This window comes from Pteropus medius, unplaced genomic scaffold (genome assembly GCF_902729225.1).
Source record: "Pteropus medius unplaced genomic scaffold, Ma_sr-lr_union100, whole genome shotgun sequence".
Taxonomy (NCBI): domain Eukaryota; kingdom Metazoa; phylum Chordata; class Mammalia; order Chiroptera; family Pteropodidae; genus Pteropus; species Pteropus medius.
This window is the reverse complement of record NW_024341756.1, coordinates 694,814-705,983: the sequence shown is the minus strand read 5'-3', so window position 1 is coordinate 705,983 and position 11,170 is coordinate 694,814. Positions and strand designations below refer to the sequence as shown.

At 42.3% G+C, this 11,170-nt stretch overlaps 1 pseudogene; it reads left to right on the top strand.

Annotated features, from left to right (window-relative positions):
* The first annotated feature begins 9,675 nt into the window (after positions 1-9,675).
* On the top strand, positions 9,676-10,689 carry LOC120594864 (NADH dehydrogenase [ubiquinone] iron-sulfur protein 3, mitochondrial-like; annotated as a pseudogene).
* The last annotated feature ends 481 nt before the right edge of the window (positions 10,690-11,170 follow it).

Genomic DNA, 11,170 nt, shown 5'->3' with positions numbered 1-11,170 from the left:
TGTCTCCTCCCTTTGGACAACTCAGGCCAAGCCCCAACCTTGGGCCTGCAGAGACACAGCAAAATTGCCTTTTGATGGTCCTCACATAGGTCAGTGTAGCAGAAGTGAGGTCCAGCAGTGAAGGTGGGGTCAAGGAAAGACTGAAACTTAAATCCAGACCTCTGACTGAAGCAAGAGGCCCACACCCACACTGGCCCATGCCTGGGGCCCGTTCTCCTCTCTGTAGAAGCACTTTCCTCCTATTGAAGGCTGGGTGGCATGAGGCTTGGCCAGGACTAGGGTCTCTTATTCCCAAGTGCATCCTTGAGAGGTGAATGGGTATGCAGGTTAGGAAATGTCATTGTGCACACTTCCACTCATTTGCTCTCAGCTTTGGGGCAAAGACAGACACTCTGTGGTTCACAGGTGAAGAAAATGAGGCTTGGAGAAGTAAAAGACTTGGATCTGAGATGTGAGGCATCACTCTGGGGGCTGAGCAAGGACTCTGAGCCCAGTACTCCTGCTCAGCCTGGTTTGTTCTTGTGAGGAACCATGGGCTGGGGTGTCTGGAGGGCACAGAGGTGCAGGGAGTGGATGAATGCATGAATTTACCTTTCCTGTCACCTCTGGACCTTCTCCCAGAGTAGAGAGCACTGTAGAGTCCCTGCCCACTGTGCGTCCACCTGGACCCTGCTTGCCCTCAGCAACATCAGCACCTGGGCAGATACACCCCAGGAATATCCTGGAGCCTGCCAGGGACAACTCACCTGAAGTGATGCCCGTAGCCTTTCTGTGTCTTTTCTTGAACTTCCCTGGGCAGCCTGGCCTTCCCATGATCTATGCTGATGATAGCAGTCCAGGTTGCAGAGGAAGGAAAAATGTGCTTGCTGAGCGGCCAGGCCTGAGTGGAGTGGGTAGGTCTAAAGGACGGAGGTAGGAAAGCAGGACTCCATATTAAGGAAGGACACCTGGTCAGAATCCACTGAGCCAAAAGAGGGCTGCTTACCACTGCCCTGAAGAGGCAGCACCCCAAGTGCCACTGGGGTCCAGCCTCAAAAGCATCTCCCCTGACCCAAGTGCCTATGATTGGTGGGAGGGCCCTGGGAAGGCCAGGACTGTACTGGTGACTGTACAGGAACTGGAGGTGGGACCGACAGAACCCTCAGCCAGTCCACCCCCAGCCCGCCTCACAGCACATGTGACAAGGCCAGGGAATCAGTCTCTTGTCCCTGTTACCAGTGCCAATTTGCTCAAGTGAACCCCTTGCCTAGACCATAGCTTTGCTCTTGTTGAGAGAAAGTAGTCTTTCCTTTCCGGGAAGTCCTTCTGGCAGGGCAGTGTTAGATTCATGTGAGAAATAGGAAGCACTGTGAGGACTCCATGCACTTTCTGTGTCAGGGAGGACAGGCTGGTCCCCATGTTCTTCAATGGGATGTCATTCCCAGGAGGCATGGGCCCGCATGGGGCAGAGTCTAAAAAGGGACTTTTCTGGATGTTGTGATTAACAGTCCAGGGCTGGTGAACTATCACCCATGGACCTTGTCTGAGGGCTGCCAGTTTTTATAGCTGAATTTTCATTGGAACCCACCTCACCCACTCATTTGTACATTGTCTGTGGTTGCTTTCACTTGAGTAGCTGTGACTGAGACCTGTACGGCCCACAAAGCTGAAAATATTTACTATTTGTCCCTTCAAAAAAAAAAAGCTTGCCAGCTCCTGCATTAGAAGGACTTTACCTATATAGGTAAAGCCTATCATAGTGTGACCTATGGATTCAACTGCCAATTAGCAGAAAATACACAGAACAGAGGAAAATACCACCATAGGGGTGCCATCAGCCAAAGGAAGATGGGGGAACTCTATAAGCAAGCATTTCCTCAATGAATATTATAAGAGCAAAAAGATGGGGGAGGGGCAGCAGCAGTAGATGAAAGAGTGGGTCTTACTTTAATTCAGTTTAAATAAACTGTAAAAAAACCAAAGATACCTTTTGAGACAATTGGATATTTGATGAAAATATGAAATTATGGTTCATTCTTCTGATTGATAACAGTGTGGTGGTTACTTTTTAAAAGTATGTATTTTTTCGTGATTCTTGCTGAAATGTTTCACATCTTAAGTTTGCTTCAAAATAAAAAGAAGAAATAGTTGGGGTTTTGAGAGGGCAGGAAGGGCTAGTGGTTGGGGGGATACGTGATGGTACATAGGAGTTCATTATGCAGTTCTTTCTACTAGTGAGACAGAGAATAGATAGGGATACATGCAAACATGCACCAACCAAAAAAGCTACAGAATCACAGATATATGATCACTAAAGCAAAAAAGTGAATCCAGGACACCTATTGCCATCTGATATTGTCCTAGGATACCCAATCAAGAGGGAGAAATGAACATAGGAGAAGGGAGGGGCAAATGATCCTTAATGTAGATATGTGTTTGGATGCCAAATAAACCCCAAAAAAGTCAGCTAAAAGTAGGAGAATTCTGTAGAGTTGCAACTAACAAAAATAATATATACATATCAGAGGTGTTTCAATACATAAATGGCAACTAAATTAAGCTATAATGGAATAAAATATTTCATACACAAAAGCAATTCATAAATGAAAAACATCTAGAAAAATTTTAACTTTAATGTATAAGACCTACATGAAGAAAACTTTAAACTACTGCTGAAAGACACAAAAAGGCTTGTTCTAGAATGGTAAAATACATTCTACAACTACAATAGTTAGGATAGATTGATACTACAAAAGAAATGTACAGAGCAGAGTCCATAATTACATCAAAACATATGGAAATTTAGTAGGAAGTGGGGTGGCATTATAACAATGGGGCAGTAACAGGCCTTTTAATAAATAATGATGTGACAACAGATTAGCCATTTGGAAAAGATAAAGCTATACTTTGGATAGAATAAAATTGTTTTACTCTAGCTCCAGACATAAAAGAAATTTAAGTATAAAACCATAAAATTACTAAAAGTAAATATAATTTTTAAAAATAATAAAGACCCTTCTAAGCAAGACCAAACAAAAATGATTTAAAAATGATTGATATATTTATTTAAATAAAAAATTAAAAACTTTGGTATGGTAAAATAAATAAATGAGGGAAAATATTTGCAACACATGACAGTTGGGGGGTTTAATTTCCTAAGCTGACCGAGAGCTCTAACACTCCAATAAGAAAAAGATAACCTAATAGAAAAATGGGCAAAAATATTAAAAAGCACTCAACTTTACTCATAACTAATTTAGAATGAGATGTTCTTTTCATTTGAAAGCATTGATAATGTTACATTGACAAATGTGCAAATTGGTGCATTCTTTTTCAAAAGCAATTTGGCAAAATTCTTAAAAAAATTTTTTTCCATTTATGTTTTGGTCAAGGTGGATTCTTTTGAGTTGTACTACCAGGAATTTATCCTAAGAACACTCTTGCAAAACTCGCCAAGTAAAATTTGTCAGAGTAAAATGTCCTGGAGTGTTGTCTATGGGGGCCAAAGGCTGGAAATAGACTCAGTGTTCACTAGTGGGAGACTGGTTCAACATGGTATGTGGATACATGCATGGGGATCAATCCAATAAGAAACCTTAAAAAGGTTTGTAGTTGATTCAGAAAAGTGTGTATTGCAATGCTAATTGTGTATATGCTGAATGCATAAATATTTTTATGAATATTTTATAATACAATAAATGATTAACAGCAATTACCTTAGGGGAGAGGCACTTTCCATTTTGCATGTTTTAAATATTTTGCCAATTCAGTGTTGTTTGAAATTTATCACAAATGTGCAAATATTACTTTTAATAAAAAAAAAGTCAAACAACAACAATAATAACAAAAACACATAAAGAAAAACAAAACAATGAAAATCCATTACTTGGCAGAGGGTACCAAAGGTATAGACCTATTTATCCTAAAAAGTCTATGAATAACAAATCATTTCAAGAGCTCCCGGGTGGTTATGCTGGTCCAGAGATAGAATGAGCATGATCAGAGCAGCTAGCCTGGTTTCAGCTGTGTTAGGAGCACACAGGAGCAGGGTGCTGGACCTTGACCTGGCTATGTGAGGGAGGATGACTTGTCCTTGCACCAGCTTGCCATCTGGTGATGTTATGCCATACTTTTCTCTCTAGAAAGTGCCTCAGAAATTAAGTGGAATTAAATGAATCATAGGAAAACATTCTGATTCAAATGATTTCTAAAACATACATTAAGAGGTTAAAAAAACATTACAGTGCTTCATCCTTAACAAGTTATAAATGTCAGAAGTCTCCAGGTTTCCTGACTCTCAGTTGGACTTGGTATTCCAGGCACCCCTCAGTGGAACCTGGCCCTTCATGGCATACCAGTGATAAGTGAATGTAAGTTAGACTTGATGATCTCTATAATCCCCTCAAGTCCTGAGATGTCAAGATTCTCTGGGTCTAAGATTTGAGCTCAATACATCCAGGCTGCGTGTTTGTAACATAGCCTTGGGCTTGAGCCCTATAAGGGAAGTCACAGGTCTTTTCTCCCATGCCTTCTCTCTGCAGGATTGACTGTAGCCTAAATCCAGGGGTGCACAGATCCTTTCCTGCACCCCTATCAAGCCAAATCCTCCATGGTTATTTCCACTTGCCCCTCCAACTGGCCTGGAGCAACACTGCTCAGAGCACAACTCTATGGCAAGAAAAGAACAATATTAAGAGAAGGCCGTGAGTTGTGGACAGGCCTGGGGAGGGGGCTGTGGTGCTTCCTGGGCCCTGTCGATGTTATTACAAGTCTGCTTCCCTCCCCAGGCACAAAGCCCTGAACCTGTGCCTGATGGAAAGGTGCTTGTGGGACAGAGGCTGGGGTGCTTGCAGCATGGCCCTAGTGCCTCTTGAGACAGGGGCTGGCCTTGTTTTGGGAGAGTCTGGGGTTGAGCGGAAGCTGACATGTTAATGCTGACATGCCAGGCTTCAGAAGCGAGGCTTTCATTTGATTTGGGAGCGCCTCTCCCAATCCAGGCCTCTGATTTGGCTCCTATTGAATTAGTCAGCTAAACAGAGCAGGAAGGAGCTGTTCACTTAATTGCTCTTGATGGATCTCTTCGTCTTGTTCAGATGCCAGACACAAGATAGCAGCCCCCTCTTTGCATCTGGGCCCCAAGCTGGTGCTTTGGGGTCAGAAAGTGGCTGCTCTACACAGAAGATTTGGGGGCCTGGCCACTACCATCTCCCAGGGCTTTAGCTGAGGGACTGTGGATGAGGAGCATTCTGGACAGGGGCTGCTTCTGAGGGCCAGAAGGCAAGCTCAGTCCCAGCGGCTACTGAGGGAGGTGACAGCAAGGGCAGGACCCATAGGCAGAGCTGTATGTCATTGACTCTAACTTCACAGGGTTAAGGGCTCCTTGTCTTGGTTAATTGTCTCCCCTTTAATTACAGTGACTGAGAGTGTCTCCTAATTTACTTTAGGACCCTCTGATGACATCTGAAGAAGGATCATATCCGCTTCCCAGCACGGGCTCAAGTGGGAAACAGAGAACAAGAGGAGAGTTGTCCTGGGGGACCTTGGTCCCTGACACAGACAAGAGATGCAAAGCTTGAGCTCTGGTTGCTATGGAGCTGAACCTAATATTTTCTATTATGCCTTAGGTGACCAGTTCCATTTAGGATGAATTCTGTTGAGCACTGGGAATGCTGATCAGGCCTGAGAGAAAGAAGGAAACCATTTTAGAGAGCCTCCCTTAGCTTTTGGAGGAAGGGGTCAGCTATGTGGCTCCTAATGTCAGGAGGAAGGTGAGCCCCCACCCCCGCATCTTTTGTTTCACAGGTGTGTGTGTGGGTTGGGGGTTGAGAGGCCTCTTTACAACATAGTGCCACTGTGGGTGCTGGGCCTCAGCCAACACAGGATAATGCCACCGTGGGGTGCTGGAGGTAGCCCCTCAGTGACTTCTGGCTTACCCCTTCTTTCCCCCCAGGAGACACGTGCACTTAGCCTGTCAAATGCCAAATATAGACAGAAGTTGCTTTTATAGCAGACCCTGGTGCATCCAATACCTAGTGAGAGAATGGGAGTGCCTCCACCCCATAATACCCAGAAATGCTTTTCAGAGCAATTAAAGTTCTCAAATTAACAAAGAGACCATAAAAAGCTAAATGACGAGGGTAGGGGAAGGCCTTTCCAATTATAAAAACACAGGGAAAAAAACATTGAAAAAATGAAGGATTCAATTCACCTCAAAATTAAAAAGCAAAAAATGCAAAAGCTGCAGAGCTGAGATCCAGAATCTGAGAAGGGATTCCTATGACCTCTAGAGGCAGCGAGAAAGTAGCAAGCTTAGGGGATTCAATAGAAAACAAAAGTACAAATTGGAGGACTTCCAATCAAGATGGAGGAGTAATTAAAGGCTGTGCTTGCCTCCTTGCATGACCACATCAAAATTACAGCTAAATTATGGAACAATCACTCTGGAGAACCACCTGAAAACTAGCTGAACAGAACCCCTATAACTAAAGATATAAAGAAGAAGCCAAGACAAGACTGGTAGGAGGGATGGAGAAATGAAGTGGGCTGGTCCTGCACCCATTTGTAGTAGTTAAGATTCAGGAGGGCTATCAGCTTTTGTGGTACCTTCTGAGAAGCGAGAAATCCTAGTCTCACAACCAGTTCCCCAACTTGGAAAATTAATGCCAGAAAGAGAAACCTCGCAACATCTGGTTGTGAAAATCATCAGGGATTCCATCCGGGTATGACTGAGGGCTGCTGGAAACCCAGGCATTCTCTTAAAGGGCCTGCACACAGACAAACTCTCTTGCAAACATTCACCATAAACTCCAGTGAAGGGTCAGCAGCTATGGAAGAAACTGAATTGTGAGGCTTCAAGATGAGTCTAGAGGGGCAGGCACCGTTATTCCTATATTGAGCCCTCCCCACACAAAGCCAATAGGAAAAGGTGGGTGCCAAATTCGAATCTACATTAACCTGGTGAACCCTGCTTGCCCCACCCTGGTATCTCCCTAAGGCTTGGCTCTACCCAACTTGAGCACTGTTTGAGCCTCTTTAGGTGGCTTCCCTCATAGGCGGCCAGCCTCAGACTGCACTGCAGACTTTCCTAAAAACTCACAAAGATCTGTAGGCTCCAGGCAGGTGGCATCTGGTCTCAGCATGCCCTATGCCTCTTGTTGAGTGGCCCCAGTCCCAACACTGGTGGCAGCCGGCCTTGATTCACAGTGTGGCCTCTCTCATGCACCTCTGGGCATAGCACAGGCAGCTACCAACCACAGATTGCTTTGTTGTTCCTACCAGGTGGCCCAGGGTCCAGTACAGGGAGTGGCTGAAACTGGCCTGCATCATGGTCCTTCCCAAGAGGCCCCCAAATCACACAGCCTGTGGCCAGCTTCAGACTACAAAAGCATCACACAATTAGTTCCACAAATGACATACCCAGAGGATGGTCTTGGCAGGCCCTGGAGCCCCACTAAAGAGAATCATGCTCCATTGGTTCAGCCCCACAGAACAGCTCATCCATAGAGGTCCTGGACAGTCCTCACAGCCAGTCAGCCTGGAGGTCAACTACACACACCAATGTGCCAACAACAATCAAGGCTCAATTACAACAGGAGGGCACATACAACATGCACAAGGGAAATTCCTAGTGCACCCAGCTCAGGTGACCAGGAAAGACTGTGCCACTGGTCCCCATAAGATACCTACTACATAAGTCACCCTGCCAACACTGAGAGATATAGCAGACCTATGCAGTACATAGAAACAAAAACAGAGAGGCAGTCAAAATGAGGAGACAAAGAAACATTTCCTAAAAAAAGAGCAGGACTAAACACCAGAAAAAGAAGTCAACAAAATGGAAGCAAACAATCTACCAGATACAGAGTTCAAAACACTGGTTATAAGGATGCTCAACGAATTTAAAGGAAGAATAGATGAACTCAGTGAGAACTTCCACGAAGAGAAAATAAACATAAAAAGGACACAGAAACTATGAAAAAAGAATTAGTTGGAAATAAAGAATACATTAGAAGGAATCGACATCAGATTGAATGAAGCAGAGGATCAAATCAGTGAATTGGAAAACAATGTAGCAGAAAATAGCCAATCAGAAAAGAAAGAAAAGTATAAACAAATTAAGATAGTTTCAGGGACCTCTGGGACAACTTTAACCATACCAACATGTGTATCATATGGGTACCAAAATGAGAAGAGAGAGAGCAAGGATTTGAAAACCTAATTGAAGAAATAAGGACTGAAAACTTCCTTATTCTGGCAAAGGCACATGGATCCAGGAAGTGCAGAGTCTCAATCAACATGAACCCAAAAAGGCCCATACTAAGACACATCATAATTAAAATGCCAAAGTTTGAAAAAAGAGAGGATCTTTAAAAACAGCAAGAGAAAAGCAGTTAATTACCTACAAAGGCGCTCCCATAAAACTGTAGGCTGATTTCTAAAAAGAAACTTTGCAGGCCAGGGGGATTGACATGAAATATTCAAAGTGATAAAAAGTAAAAACCTACAATGAAAATTACTCTACCCAGAAAGGCTAGCATTTAGAATCAAAATAGAGAAAAAGAACTTCCCAGAAAAGAAAAAGCTAAGGGTTAATCACCATAAAAACAATACTACAAGAGACTTCTAGAAGAGAAAGGAGGAGGAGAAGGAGAGGAAGGGGAAGGGGAAGAGGAAAAGAAAGGGGAAGAGGAAAAAGAAGCAGGGAGAGTGGGAGGGGAGGGGGAAGGAAAGAAGAATGAAAAAATGAATAATAATATGGTAATAACTACACACCTACCAATAATCACATTAAATGTAAATGGATCAAAAGACATAGGGAGGCTGAATGAATAAGAGAACAAGACCCATACTTATGTTATCTACAAGAGACCCAATTCAAATTGAAATACACACAAGACTAAAAATAAAAGGGTGGAAAAATATTTTATGTAAGTGGAAACAAAAAAAAGCTGGGGTAGCAGTACTTATATCAGACAAAATAGACTTTAAAACAAAGGCTATAGCAAGCGACAAAGAACATTTCATAATTATGAAAGGATCAATCTAACAAGAGGATATAACCCTTGTAAACATTTACACACCCAACTTAGGAGCACTTAAGTATATAAAGCAATTATTGAGGAACATAAAGGGAGAGGTCAACAGTAATATAGTAATAGCGGAGGACTTTAACATTCCATTGATATCAATGGATAGATTATCCAAAAACCCCTAATAATCCATTTATAAAATGGGCAGAGGACCTGAATAGACGTTTCTTTAAAAAGAACATACACATGACCAATAGATACATTAAAAGATCTCAACATCACTAATCATCAGAGAAATGCAAATTAAAACCACAATGAGCTATCTTCTCATACCTGTCAGAGTGGCTATCATCAATAAATCAACAAACAGCTAGTGTTGGTGAGGACATGGAGAAAAGGGAACCCTTGTACATTGTTGGTAGGATTACAAATTGGTGCAGCCACTATGGAAAACGATATGGAGTTTCCTCAAAAAATTAAAAATAGAACTACCATATGACCCAGGATTTCCACTTCTGGGTATATATTCAAGGGAATTCAAAACACTAATTCCAAAAGATACATGCAACCTTATGTTCATTACAGCATTATTTAAAATAATCAAGATATAGAATTGTTAATCATTAGACTAATAGATTAGAAGTGGTAGGATCTGCATCTGGGAAATATGGTGGTGACAGTGGCAAGGGGTTATTGGTGGGGACTTATAGGGGGCCATGACCCTGCCTAGGGTGTCCAGGAGACCCTCGGTGCTGCTGCTGCCTGTGAAGAGGAAAAGTGTTGCTGATCATATGAATCCCACTGTCAGACCACAGAATGATGCGGTCCACAAGCAGCTCTTAGCTTTTTTTTTGTTCGTTTCCACTTACATAAAATATTTTTCCATCCCTTTACTTTTAGTCTTGTGTATATTTTGATTTGAATTGAGTCTCTTGTAGATAGCATGAGTCTTGTTTTCTTATTCATTCAGCTTCCCTATGGCTTTTGATCAGTGCATTTAATTCATTTACATTTAATATGATTATTGGTAGGTGTGTAGTTATTGCTATATTATTATTCATTTTCCCATTCGTCTTTTGGAGAATACTTGGCAGAATCTTGCTCAAGTATGTCTAACAAGTTCAGGTGTCCTACTTCAATGAGTTAGAGATATATTTATCCTGATGGAGTAAACCTAGTGCTGACTTACCTCAGGGATGACACCCACATACAATTCAAATCCTTGGATGACTTGAAGGCAGTGTACGTCTCTATCAGGGCAAAACTGTCTTGAAATTGTACAACCTGCTCTCTCTGTGCTTCAACTCCTGGATTTGTGTGCAGATGTATATAGATGAGCTGACATTCATTGAGTTTACTGTCTCTGTAACCAACCGGTAAGAGAGGGAGATTTGGGACATGTTTGGAGTATTCTTTGCTAACCAACCCTGACCTAAGAATTATCTTGACAGACTACAGTTTTGAGGGACATCTTTTCTAGAAAGATGTCCCCTGTCTGTCTACACTGAGTTATGCTGTGATAATGAGGTGAAGTGAGTGGTGGCCAAGCCAGTGGAATTGACCCAAGAGTACCTTCCATAAGTTTGACCAGAGCAGCCCATTGGACGCTTTCCCTGTCTATTACCAGTTCCCTGAGAGTCTCAAGCTTGAAGCCAGAGACAAGAAACCTGAACCCATGTAGCTAGAGGAAAGACAGGTCGATCTTAGAAAGTGCTCATCTATAACTGAGTATTTATGTAAATAAAATCCTACTTAAAACACAAAAAGAAGAAGAAGAAGAAGAAGAAGAAGAAGAAGAAAAGAAGAAAAGAAAGAAGAAGAAGAAGAAGAAGAAGAAGAAGAAGAAGAAGAAGAAGAAGAAGAAGAAGAAGAAGAAGAAGAAGAAGTATGTATACACACACAATGGAATATTACTCAGCCATAAAAATGAAATCTTACTATTTAGAACAACACGGATGGACCTAGAGAGTATTATGTTAAGTGAAATAAGTCAGACAGAGAAAGACACATATCATATCATCTCATTTATGTGTGGAATATAAAAAACAAAATAAACAAACAAAACAGAAACAGACTCATAGACTCAGAGAACAGCCTGATGGTTGTCAGATGGGAGAGGAGGGCTAGATGGCTGGGTGAAAAAGGTGAAAGGATTAAGAAGT